The 12,006-nt window shown below is 27.6% G+C and overlaps 1 protein-coding gene across 4 annotated transcripts in view; it reads left to right on the top strand.

Annotated features, from left to right (window-relative positions):
- The first annotated feature begins 3,763 nt into the window (after positions 1–3,763).
- The window catches only part of LOC127288621 (uncharacterized), a 61,747-nt gene continuing 53,504 nt past the window's right edge, over positions 3,764–12,006 (top strand). For 3 of the 4 annotated variants that reach the window (XM_051316193.1, XM_051316197.1, XM_051316198.1), the window contains exon 1: positions 3,776–3,930. The gene's annotated coding sequence lies outside the window, so the exon portion shown is untranslated. Of the gene's footprint in view, positions 3,931–12,006 lie in introns of all 4 variants that reach the window. The other variant, XM_051316196.1, reaches the window with a different exon arrangement.

The following is a 12,006-nucleotide window of genomic DNA, read 5'->3' on the forward strand; positions in this document are numbered from 1 at the left end:
CGCAATGACAAAAAATTCAATATCTCCGAAAGTTTAAGACATACCATTAATTTCTTGGTCTTAAAATACTCATGAAATCTTAAGGAATCCAAATATCAACAGTGAAAAAAATAAAAAATACAGTTATAAACAAAAAATTTGTTTAAACAATAAAAAATTTTTTTTTTACAACACTAACCTCTAAAGTTAAATTTTACACACCGTAAAGTGTGTGTAAAAAAGCTCTTTTTAAAACGGTGTGTAAAGTGATTCACTTTACGCACTGAAATTTACTTTACGCACCGAAATTTATATCACATAATGTAAGGATTGTTTTAGACCATACAAAACCACAAACTTAAAGAAAGAACTTTACTTTTAAATTTACAAAAAAATTTGGACTCATATTTGTTGCATTTCAAAATGAGTGTATGTTAAATGACATAGAACGTGGCGCCATCTGCCTGTCTCATTTTTTATGCGTATCAAATTGAGTATAAATTTTGTACTCAATTTGAGATTAGGTTTTTTCTGTGTTTATACACTACTGCTTAATGATATTTTTCCTGATCTTCGATTGTTTTTTTTAATTCTATACAATAAAAATTATTCTAATATAGAGTTGGAATTCTTCATAATAGGTACTTAACTTTAGAGGTGGGTGTTGCAAAAAATGTTGTATGATACACGTGCGTAAATTCATCCATTGCTCTTGAAGATATAACGATTTCATAATTTAAAAAAAAAATTTTAATTCCGTAAATCCAAAAATTTTTAATATTTTCAAAAATTACTTTTAGAAATTTTATTTACATGCATTTCTTTACCTTTTTACTAAGTTTTATTAAAATCGATAAAGTAGGGGACAACATTGATATTTTAGGCCTGGTTTCACCCTACTTTAAAAGTTAAACTTCTTCTTCGCATTTCTAGCAATTTTGACTCCAGAAATAGTAAAATTTACTCCTGAAATATGTATATCGATTTTAGTCTTATTTCACGGAACCCTTCTTAAGGGTATGTGTGAACCTTCCACGTGACCTAGTATGGGAAAATGTGTTTTGTGTAGTATACATCTTACTCTAAAATGAAAAAAGATTTTTGTCTAAAATTTTAAAGGGTGATAGATGTGGGTACAAGGAATCTCGCTGTTCCCCGAAAAATACATAATATTGCGTTAAATTGTTAAAAAATGAAGTTTAAAAAGTGACAGTTTGAAACGAAAATGAAAACAAACATGGCGGTGCTTACACAAACGTTGCTTGAGTGTGTCATATCCTTAATGCACAAATTTTAGTCAAAACAATTCCAAAACTGTCAGTATGGAAAGATAATTTTTCTTTGTGTATAGGTGCATCTATGAAATGCTGTTGAATACTCCTGCTAGCTTTAGATAACTAGAAGTAATAGGTTCAAGTTCAACGACACAAGTAACATTTTTTAGATGAATGAGAGTAATTTAATAAAAACCACCTTTCATATTATATCCACCATTTAAAAGTTTTGAAAACTAACACCAGATTTATGATCAGCGACTCCGAAAACCCCCGAGTAATAATTTTAAAGTGAATCCAACAAATAATTTTTAAATTAGCCGACATATTGTATTCGCCATTTTGAATTTTGAATAATCGACATCGTATTCGTAATCAGCGACCTCAAAAACCCCCGAGTATACATTTTCAAGTAAATCCAATGAAGTTTTAAAACAAAGTCCGTCATATTGTATCCGCCATTTTGAATTTTGAAAAACTGACGGTAGTGTTACGTCTCAAATAGAGAAATAACTAACGAAATCATATTTTATTTATGGCCGCTCGGTGATTCAGTGAATTTCTGTTTCATTTACAGAGCAGAAGGCTCTGAGCTAAGGGTAGAGAGAAGAAAGAGAATATTAATTTTTAATGACAAGGTTACAAGTTTATTTAGATAAATATTTAGTGTTATAAAATTGATCTTTGAAAGAGAGTATGTTAAGCAACCATTCTTGAAATAGGGAAGTTAGCATTCCACTGCAACAAGGAATGTAAAGGTTACTACAAATTTTATAAGGAGTTAGGAAAGTTTTATATAAAAAGTATTACTACTTACCTTAAAAATTTCAATGTAAGATGTATGAAAAAGGACCACTGATGTGTTCTTAAATATGGGCAGGAAAACGGCTGGTACCAGATGTCGTTTATGAGTGCTCAGGAGGGTTGACGGGCCTAGGTGGTTCCCACAGGTCCAGAGTTCAATGCACTGTAATGAAAGCCCAAATATCCTTTGTATGGAAATGAGAAGATGTTTCCAATTATTATGGCAGGATACTAGTCGTATACTTGGAAGGCTCCTCCTTGATGTAGAGACTTTTAAATAATTGACTTGAAATTCTTATAAGTCGAACTTGAGTATGAAATCGATCAGAGTAACAATGCTTGTACTAGATTTCGTATAAGACGAAGACGTGCTGATACCAAAATATGAACTGAACTCTCCAGGCAAATGTGGACCTTTTTATACAAGATTTTTACAAAGAGCGCGCACAAATTTTCATATGAGGGTTGCAGTTTCCACCCTTTTTAATAAGTAAGAAGTTAACTAAATGTTATGAATTAAGGTGACTCCCTTTTACATTCAATAAGTTTGTGATAACACAAGGTATTTTCTCTCAATAAAACAGGATATTAAAATAATCCAACAAATTTTATATTTTTGGAATTCTAAGAGAAACCGATGTTAATATAAGTGGAATTGTACAATTTAATTATCGAAACTTACAGATGGTCGGCTTTATGAGTTTATTGCCCATTTCCTGTACACTTGTAGGGCTGCTTAAAGGGGTATAAAACATTTAATGGAAAATCTACGTTATCATATCTGATTTTCCGATTCATTAAATAATATTGAAATACTTAGTCAGTCAGACTACTGTCGCGACTAAAGTATTGATTTTATACAGAAAAGTTAAACAAGTAAGGGCCTTTGTTACAAAAATGCAGCAACAATGTTTAACAACGTTACGGTGACGTGACATTAGAATCGTAATCCCCGACCCCAAAAATCCTCGAGTAACAATTTTCAAGTGAAACCAATGAAATTTTTTTTTAATAAGCCGCCATATTGGATCTGTCATTTTGAATTTTGAAAAAAGCCACTCAGCATTTAAAAGTATTTGTTTTTATTAAAATTTTAAGCCCTTGTCCGATTTTTTATATCTAAAACAATTTTGGAGAGAGGGGGGCTTCTGTTGATAAAGAATGCCTCATATATATATATAATAGGTGTACTAAATATAAAAAATTTATAAGTAATGTTTTTAAAACTAGTTTAATGAAGATTAATAAGACACTGATGAAATATCTCAATAAAACTTTGAGCGATTTTTGTCAGGTTTCTAATTAATGCAGTATAATAAAAGAAGATGAATATTGCTAAATTAGTCATTACTTATAGTTGATCTGTGCAGGGACTGTCACAAAATATTTAGAACTGTCACGCATGGTCCAGGGAAGGGTCCAGGCATACATTTTTACAGTATTGTCAGGAGTATATAAATTGTCGAAATAAAAATATCTAAAAACGTGACTTTTCACTGTTTGTACGTTGATAAAAAATAATAAAATTTTAATTTCAAATGATGAAACAAGATGAAATATTGCAATATTGTCTACTTGTGAGTCACCAGTATATAAATCGTTGAAATAAAAAATATCTAAAAACGTGACTTTTAATGTAGCTTAGTTATTAAATTTTAATATACTGCATCTATTTTATATACTCCATATCTGCATGCAGAAGAAAAGTGTACATGAAATGAACACAAAAAATTAATATTTTAACTTGATAGCGTTCTTTTTATTATTTTACTGTGTTATCTACCTGCTGTCAGCAGTATATAAATGGTCGAAATTTATATTAAAGACATAGTAAAACTAAAGAAGTCTAAAGAAGAAGAAGAAGGCAGAAGAGGTAACTATAAAAATAACTTAACATTCGCTTGTATTTCAATATAACATTTGTTAAAACCTGAAAACATAACCTCTATATTTAAACTAATGAACTACGATACGATATTTAGTTTTGTTAGGCTTAATTGTCTGATACTCTTTAATTGTTAATAATATCCTTGAAAAGTTTGACAAGTTTAATTAGACTCAGCGAGAATTGCTTTAGTGCCGCCCGGCACATTGTATTTCTGGTTTTGATATTTGATGCCGCTCGGCACACTTATCAATTGGGCCTTCTTGAATTGTTAAAAATATATAAATATATTCTAATAGAATTTGTTCATTGTGCCGCTCGGCACATGACATATTTGGCATTGACATTTGGTGCCGCACGGATCACCTTTCAAGGTAAAATTCTCCTTCCTTTTCCACAATAATTAAAAAATATATCAGCGAACTCGAAATCCCCCAAGTGACGAATAAAAAAATTTGTTCTGAGGATTTCACTTATCTCAACATTTTTATAAAAATTAAAAGAAATTAACTATTTAATTTTTAACTATTTATAGAAATTTTTGTAAATCTAGAATCCTGAACATTTAGATCTTTCAAATATCTCATTTTCATATTAATTAATAATAAAAATGAAGAAATTTTTTTTTCAAATTTAATGGCTTCCTTAAGATCATAGACTTCAATAGTAGAGGCTCAGAGTGGCCTTTGAAATTTTGACCTTGATTTTTAAGTCATTGTGTATATGGGGCGTTCTATGCCAAACCAACATATCGTCAACATTGACATTTTCGATTTGGCTCAAGTTTTTTTTACCGTTTTATACTCTCCGAAAAAGAGCTTCATGATTTTTTCAAAGTCTTTCATCAAGCACGATGTGCCTTAACCAGACTCAAACCCAAAAGTCTTTGCTTAGTAAAAATTTTTTTTTTTCAGTGAAAGTATATGAAAAATAGAAACTTTTCTCACAAAAATCAATATAATCTGTGGAGCCGTTTTTAAGAACGGTCCCATTAAATATTTTTGCCATTAAAAGTACATTTTTTAAAATGAAAATAGCGAAAAGAAGTTTATTATTGTATTACAGTTTCTGTCGCGGATCCAGAATCACATTTACATGCCCACCCCCAAGAAACATAGTGGGGTTTTGGGGTTGAAACCTCCACCCACGTGAAATTTTGAATTTTTTTGAGAAATCTAAGCAAACATAAAATCTTTTCTGAAACTTTTTTTTTCCTTCGCCCCTGAAAAAAACAATTGAACTTATAATAATTTTTCTCGCCAACTTGTCTGTTTGTCAAATTAATTTTTACAACGAAATAATAATCGTTTTGTATTGTATACGAGTGTGAATTAAGAAAATATTATAGGACAAAAATTTTAGTGTTTTCGTTAATGGAAACATCTCTTTTATCTTGCAAAAGCATAATAAATTCACTTTTAAACGATTTTCATCTCACTGTAAAAAGTCATAAGGGAATTTTCCTAAATTTTTTTCACTATCACTGATAGAGAATTTAAAATCGTTGGTAATAGCAGTTCTTATAATGCGGCAAAAATACAGAATCTAAAATGAAGAACATAAAATTTTTTAATTTTCCCATTTTAAATAATTGTCAAATCTCCGATGATTTTGATACTTTCATTGTGTAACAATTTTAGTTATTTATTTTAAGTTATAAAAAAAAGAATAGCTGAATTACTATTTTTCTTTAATATCTCCAAAATATTTAAAATCATTAGATTTAAATATAGATTATTCTCGTTTCAGAGTGGTAAAATGAGTCCAGCTTCTGGCCTATTAATTCAGGCCGTTTCCGTTCTTATTTGTATTATAATATTTCTTTTATTGGTTTTGGAATGTTTTGTTTGTTGAATAAATTGTTAAAGTCATTTGCATAAAAGTATAAAATTTTATTGAATATTTTTGTTTTCCCCCTTGTAATGTTACATTAAATTGTTTTTAATTTTATTATTTTTTTTTTTTGTAAAAAAAAATCTTTTTAAATTAAAATTTATATTGTGTGTGTTTTGTGTTGTGGAACGATACCCTTTACATTACCGATTTTTGATGAGATTTGCTGAGTTTTCCTTGTCCTTGATTTTTCTTTATTTTTACTTTTATAAAATTTTAGTTTAACTTTAATTCTACCTCAAAAAAAAATTTTGAGGGCAATCAATTTGAAAAAAAATTTATTAACTGTAGTAAAGTTGTTTAAACAAGGTAGAAATTCGAAAGACCACTTGCTTCGTGTTGCTTTGAAATCTATCTACTAATGTTTAATAAATGTATTTAATTCATTCATAACTTCTTCATGCCACTTGCTTCGTGGGAATGTAGAAATTTTATGAATTTATTAAACAATTTAACGTCACTATTAGATAATTTTAGCGAGGCCACTTGCTTCGTAGGAGTTCGCGAATTTCTATTCTATTATGACGGACAATTACAATCTCTACCGCGATAATATAATTAATCGCACATACGGATGGAGAAGAAATGCGACAGGTACTTCCTCACATCATTCATTGTCACCTCGGTCCCCTTGTGCTACTTATGGTGGGGAGAAACTACTCTCAGTGGGCCTCCGCGGTCGCTGGCGTCTACGCGGTCAATTTTTGCTGAATTTGGAATTCACACGCTCTAATGGTATTCTTGCGCGAAAGTAGTGCAGGTAGACTGATGTCCCTCTACCCCTCGCGCAACTCGGTCTTGGTGCATCTATATGATTGTCTCTTATTAATGTATATCTATTTTTATTATCTTTTTCAATTTATAATTTAACATTAAACTTCCCGCGTGAAAAACGAACTATGGGAAAAAGCTATCAAAAGCTGGCAAAAGATGGGAGAAGATTTTCGCCATTGTTTTTAAGTTTTATCCCATACTTCAAAGAATTGCAAAAAGCTCACAAACCATTGCTTATGAGCCTTTCCCATACTTTTTTTTAATATCATATAACATTGCTAAAATCTTGCCAAAGTATTGCAAAAATATGGGAATAAAATAAAGTCAATTTTTTCTAACTTACTTCTTATTTTTCTCATTTTTTTTCTGAAAATCATTGCAAAACAATGGGAAAAAGATTAAGAAAGAAAAAATTTATTTTTCTCATTTTTTCATCTTTAAAAATTAGATTTTTAAAGTATTGCTAAAACCTGGCAAAAATATACGAACAAAATTAATCAATTTTTCTCGTTCTTTTAGCTTTAAAAATCTGATTTTTGAAGTATTGCAAAAATATGGGAATAAGATTTTGAAAGAAAAAATCAATTTTCCTCTATTTTTCAACTTTGAAAATTTGATTTTTAAAGTATTGCAAAAATATGGGAAAAAGATTTTGAAAGAAAAAATCAATTTTTCTCTATTTTTCAACTTTAAAAATTTGATTTTTAAAGTATTGCAAAAATAAAGAGGAAAAAGATTGGTAGTGAAAAAATCAATTTTCCTTATTTTTTAAACTTTAAAACTTTGTTTTTTAAAGTATTGCAAAAATATGGGAAAAAGATTTTGAAAGAAAAAATCAATTTTCCTCTATTTTTCAACTTTAAAAATTTGATTTAAAGTATTGCAAAAATATGGGAAAAAGATTTTGAAAGAAAAAATCAATTTTCCTCTATTTTTCAACTTTAAAAATTTGATTTTTAAAGTATTGCAAAAATATGGGAAAAAGATTTTGAAAGAAAAAATCAATTTTCCTCTATTTTTCAACTTTGAAAATTTGAGTTTTAAAGTATTGCAAAAATATGGGAAAAAGATTTTGAAAGAAAAAATCAATTTTCCTCTATTTTTCAACTTTGAAAATTTGATTTTTAAAGTATTGCAAAAATATGGGAAAAAGATTTTGAAAGAAAAAATCAATTTTCCTCTATTTTTCAACTTTAAAAATTTGATTTTTAAAGTATTGCAAAAATATGGGAAAAAGATTTTGAAAGAAAAAATCAATTTTCCTCTATTTTTCAACTTTAAAAATTTAATTTTTAAAGTATTGCAAAAATATGGGAAAAAGATTTTAAAAGGAAAAATCAAATTTCCTCTATTTTTCAACTTTAAAAATTTAATTTTTAAAGTATTGCAAAAATATGGGAAAAAGATTTTGAAAGGAAAAATCAATTCTTCTCTAATTTTCAATTTTAAAAATTTGATTTTTAAAGTATTGCAAAAATATGTGAAAAAGATTTTGAAAGAAAAAATCAATTTTTCTCTATTTTTCAACTTTAAAAATTTGATTTTTAAAGTATTGCAAAAATAAAGAGGAAAAAGATTGGTAGTGAAAAAATCAATTTTCCTTATTTTTTAAACTTTAAAACTTTGTTTTTTAAAGTATTGCAAAAATATGGGAAAAAGATTTTGAAAGAAAAAATCAATTTTCCTCTATTTTTCAACTTTAAAAATTTGATTTAAAGTATTGCAAAAATATGGGAAAAAGATTTTGAAAGAAAAAATCAATTTTCCTCTATTTTTCAACTTTAAAAATTTGATTTAAAGTATTGCAAAAATATGGGAAAAAGATTTTGAAAGAAAAAATCAATTTTCCTCTATTTTTCAACTTTAAAAATTTGATTTTTAAAGTATTGCAAAAATATGGGAAAAAGATTTTGAAAGAAAAAATCAATTTTCCTGTATTTTTCAACTTTAAAAATTTGATTTTTAAAGTATTGCAAAAATATGGGAAAAAGATTTTGAAAGAAAAAATCAATTTTCCTCTATTTTTCAACTTTAAAAATTTAATTTTTAAAGTATTGCAAAAATATGGGAAAAAGATTTTAAAAGGAAAAATCAAATTTCCTCTATTTTTCAACTTTAAAAATTTAATTTTTAAAGTATTGCAAAAATATGGGAAAAAGATTTTGAAAGGAAAAATCAATTCTCCTCTAATTTTCAATTTTAAAAATTTGATTTTTAAAGTATTGCAAAAATATGGGAAAAAGATTTTAAAAGGAAAAATCAAATTTCCTCTATTTTTCAACTTTAAAAATTTAATTTTTAAAGTATTGCAAAAATATGGGAAAAAGATTTTGAAAGGAAAAATCAATTTTCCTCTAATTTTCAATTTTAAAAATTTGATTTTTAAAGTATTTTCCTCTATTTTTCAATTTTAAAAATTTGAGTTTTAAAGTATTGCAAAAATATGGGAAAATTGATTTTTCCTTTCAAAATCTTTTTCCCATATTTTTGCAATACTTTAAAAATTTAATTTTTAAAGTTGAAAAATAGAGGAAAATTGATTTTTCCTTTCAAAATCTTTTTCCCATATTTTTGCAATACTTTAAAAATCCAATTTTTAAAGTTGAAAAATAGAGGAAAATTGATTTTTTTTTTCAAAATCTTTTTCCCATATTTTTGCAATACTTTAAAAATCAAATTTTCAAAGTTGAAAAATAGAGGAAAATTGATTTTTTCTTTCAAAATCTTATTCCCATATTTTTGCAATACTTCAAAAATCAGATTTTTAAAGCTAAAATAACGAGAAAAATTGATTAATTTTGTTCGTATATTTTTGCCAGGTTTTAGCAATACTTTAAAAATCTAATTTTTAAAGATGAAAAAATGAGAAAAATAAATTTTTTCTTTCTTAATCTTTTTCCCATTGTTTTGCAATGATTTTCAGAAAAAAAATGAGAAAAATAAGAAGTATGTTAGAAAAAATTGACTTTATTTTATTCCCATATTTTTGCAATACTTTGGCAAGATTTTAGCAATGTTATATGATATTAAAAAAAAGTGTGGGAAAGGCTCATAAGCAATGGTTTGTGAGCTTTTTGCAATTCTTTGAAGTATGGGATAAAACTTAAAAACAATGGCGAAAATCTTCTCCCATCTTTTGCCAGCTTTTGATAGCTTTTTCCCATAGTTCGTTTTTCACGCGATTGATCGATAATTAATCAATAGTATTGTTTTTTTTATTTGACTTTTCAATTTTATTGAAATTTTTATCCTTCTTTAGGTGATAAAATTATGGCCGAGGTACGCGAATAGTAATTTGATCACTTCCGGTATCGAGCCAGCGAATGCACAAACTCACTGATAGTAGCCTCAAGCAGAAATAATATAATAAATTTGTTTTCTAGTTTAATTTCCTGATTTTAGTTTGCTCAGCAATTCTCATTTACAATTTAGTAAATAATATGAATATAGTAGAACAATTTAGAAGAATATAATTTGAGCTAAATATAGTTTTAACAATTTTATTTATTTATTTTTTTTTATTTTTTTAAAAAAAATCATAGCATATAATTTGGATTAAATCTGAGCGTGACACATTGTAGGTAATAATAGTACCAACTTTTAATGTAGCAAAATAACTAATGAAATTACAGCAGATGGGAAAATTCTCATTGCCGAACGTAAACTTACCATGTTTAAAATAGCAATTATCTGGAAGGTGGGAATTTTCTTTTTACCAAATCAAGGACTATTGATAATTTTAATATGGTACAATTATTTGTTTAACCCATATCGGACAGCTACAATTCCAGACGCACTTACAAATGTAAGTGGCATAATTATTGTAATTGTTTATCAATTTTTGATCTTTAAAAATTTGAACTTTGTTGAAGTTTGACTAGTCGAACAGTTTGTTCGGTCCTATATGGGTTAAGTATAAGTGATACATTAAAAGTGGATAATAATCGCTCCCTCTTTCAAACAGTTAAAATTCTTTAATACTTTATACAGTGCATGCGTAAACGCATGATCTTTGGACATTTTTAATATTTTCTTAATTCACACTTGTATACAATATTTATACCCTTCACCCTTATGTATACCCTCCCCAAGGAGGGTTCTGATACCGGATCAGTATCGGACCGATGTCGGATTTTGACATACCAATGTCGTCTCGATACTGATATTCGGTACTGTTTCGGTATCGAAAGGATGTTGGAATGTAAGATCGAACCGATACAAGTTATTTTCTCTCAATAAAACAGGACACTAAAATAATCCTACAAATTTTATATTTTTTGAATTCGAGGAGAAATCGATGTTAATATAAGTGAGATTAGACATTTTGATTATCGAAAATTACAGAGGGTCGGATTATGATTTTATTTCCCATTTTCTATACACTTGTAGGGCTGCTCAGAGGGGTATATACCATTTAATGAGAAATCTACGTGATTTTCCGATTCATTAAATAATATTGAAATACTTAGTCAATCAGACTACTCTCGCGACTATAGTATTGATTTTATACAGAAAAGTTAAAACAAATAAGGGCCTTTCTTACAAAAATGCAGCTGCAATGTTTAGTAACGTTACGGTGACATGACAAATGCATGAAATGCATAAGATATAAAAAATGTATTTCAATAAAATCTACAACTACTTTCTAAAAGTTTTTTTAATTTTGCATATTCTACCCAATAAATGAAATAAAACAAAAATTTTATTACTTTTTTTATTGTTTTCACCCTAAAAAATGAATGGCGTCATTGCGGGAAGTCTATATAACAGATTTTGAAATGTAACTACAGAAAGATTTTTTTTACAATTTTATATATATATTATTATATTTAATAACAATAATAACATTTATGAAATATTTTTGATTATTTTAGAAATTTTATTTTTTCACAACATTGAAATTTAAAATACAATATGTTTAGAATTCAATGAAATTGACAAACTTGTGAACTTGCAAATTTTCCTGATCGGTAGTATTTTCACTAGGCTAATTCTCAAAAAATGATTTTTTTTGTAAAAAAAAATTAAAAATTTCGAAAAATATTTAATCAATTGAAATTTCTTCAAACATATATCAAGACTTTAAACCAACAAACACTCTTACTGAGTACCCATGTAGAGAAATCTTCTGCAACGTCTAAAGTCAAGCCTAGAGCAAGCTAGAAAGCGTCTAGCATCGCTAGTCTGCAAGGTCTGGCTTGGCCCAGTTCTGGTACTACTTAGCCTCTAGTCAGACCTTATTCTTTTGCAAACTACTTTAGTTTAACTATATCGATAAAACAAATTTTAACCATTTATATAATGCTGACAACAGATCTATTGCAGCAACGATTGCTTGTGTTTCTAATATGGTTCTAATATTTACATGACCTAATTCTCATTTGGCCTATTTTTACT

This window comes from Leptopilina boulardi, unplaced genomic scaffold (genome assembly GCF_019393585.1).
Source record: "Leptopilina boulardi isolate dan_hultmark-lab unplaced genomic scaffold, ZJU_Lbou_2.1 LbouV2_392, whole genome shotgun sequence".
Taxonomy (NCBI): domain Eukaryota; kingdom Metazoa; phylum Arthropoda; class Insecta; order Hymenoptera; family Figitidae; genus Leptopilina; species Leptopilina boulardi.